Below are 2,132 nucleotides of genomic sequence, written 5' to 3'. Positions count from 1 at the left end.
ACATGCATTTGTCACCTAGTTGCTATCAATGCCTCTAAGGAAATGCTACAATCCCTGATATCCCTGTATAATAATACATACTACAAATATGCTATAATGCAACAACATTTTACACCATTTGCAGCATACTCTGCAACAATCTATGTTCCTGTGCCAATAAGTATGCAAAAACCAAAAGGCTTCAATTTTTTTAAAACAAATATCTTACATACCAGTAGCCTAATTAACATTATTCTCATTAAACCCTAACATTACAATGACCAACGTGACCTGAGCAACTGTGTAGGGTACTACCCTAGGTCAGGTTAGGGGATGTATAGATTCATTCTGTAGATTATGAGGTTATTTTCTCCCCCAAGTTTTGGTTCCAGTTTCACATGGGTCATGTGTGATAAAGTCACCAACATTGGATGTTTAGTGGAGCGCTTAAAAAAACTTCTAGGCCCTATAACCTTTTAAGTAAAACTTATTTATTTTTTTATTTTATTTTATTATTCATTTTAGTTTATTTAGATAAACAAAGAAAACACTTGTATGGCTACTAAAGGTAATATTATGCATTGTGCGGTGTCTGGTCTTAGACAGGGCTTTTACTTTTGAAAATGTAAAATGAAGTACAGGTTCTCTTTAAAAATAAAGAATACACACCTTCACACTAGCGTTAAACCAAGGACAAAGAAAGTTTGATCTCAGGTAATATTCATCTATATACTAAACTCTGCTCCCTGATGAATAAACAAAGAAATAAGTCATCAACTTCTGTCTGGCCCGCCAACCATCTTCCACATCCCCAGGGTTTGTGCTGGCTGTGAATGAAAGTAGGTAAATGACGCTAACAGTAATAGGCTGACATGCTTTCAGCTGTATGATATTCTTCAAGGTATCTTCCCCAGAGATGTCTTACCCTAGAATGTCTGAAGAGAAAATTACTAAATTTGTGTCTAATGTGGAATGAAAGTGAAGCTTACCTAATCTTTTCCATTTTTCACATAGCGAACAAGTCACAGTATTCAGAAATCATATTACACTGCCTATTTGCATTTTACAGTATTACATTTCCTGCATGATGGAAATACGATGGCTATTTAATTGACCTAAGTAATACTTAAGTGCACCTGTCATTTGGTAGAGGACAATATTGTATGATGGAAAAGGAAGATAGATGCTGCTTGTGGTCAGTTCAAATGAAGTTTAAAATGTTTAGGTGAATTTATATATGAAAACACTATACCAGTTCACAAAAAGGACATTGTGGAATTGGAGAGAGTGCAGAGAAGGGCAACTAAACTAATAAAAGGAATGGAGGAGCTCAGCTATGAGGAGAGATTATCTGAACTGAATCTATTCTCCCTTGAGAAGAGACGTTTAAGGGGGGATATGATCACCATGTATAAATATATAAATGGTCCATATAGAGAACTCTCTTCCCCATTATTCACTCTGAGATCATTACAAAGAACAAGAGGGCACTCTTTGCGTCTGGAGGAAAAGAAGTTTAATCTCCGGATAAGGAAGGGATTCTTCACTGTAAGGTCTATGAAAATGTGGAATCGGCTCCCTCAGGAAGTAGTTTCAGCAACTACTATAGATTGCTTTAAGAAAAAGCTGGATGTTTTTCTAGAAGCACAGAATATAACTGGTTATTAAGGATTTAAAGTAAAAATAACAGTGATTGTTGATCCAGGGAACATCCGATTGCCCCTGGAATTTTATTCCCCTGTTGAAGCAAATTGTACCAGTTTTTTTTGCCTTCCTCTGAACCAACTATGTCTTATAGGGTTTTATATCTGGGATATGTTTATTTCCCTAGTGGTTGAACTTGATGGACTTATGTCTTTTTTCAACCTGACTTACTATGTAACTATGTATCTATACACGTCCCTTTAGGTACCTTAATAATACAGAAATGCAAGGTGTTAGGAAATAGGAGTTAGTCCCACTTATCTGCATCCTTGCTATACAAGACTGTTCCACAATTCTTGGCCTGTTGGCCTGTTAAACATTTAATGTGCCTTAATATTTTGTTCAGCTAATTAAAGCTGACAAAACTAAAACAATTGTATTGTAGCCAGTATATATACCTGGCACTTGGCCACTAAAACATAAAACGGTTTATATATATTATTGTTCTT

This window comes from Pyxicephalus adspersus, chromosome 12 (genome assembly GCF_032062135.1).
Source record: "Pyxicephalus adspersus chromosome 12, UCB_Pads_2.0, whole genome shotgun sequence".
In the NCBI taxonomy this organism is placed as follows: domain Eukaryota; kingdom Metazoa; phylum Chordata; class Amphibia; order Anura; family Pyxicephalidae; genus Pyxicephalus; species Pyxicephalus adspersus.
This window is presented reverse-complemented; position numbering follows the sequence as displayed.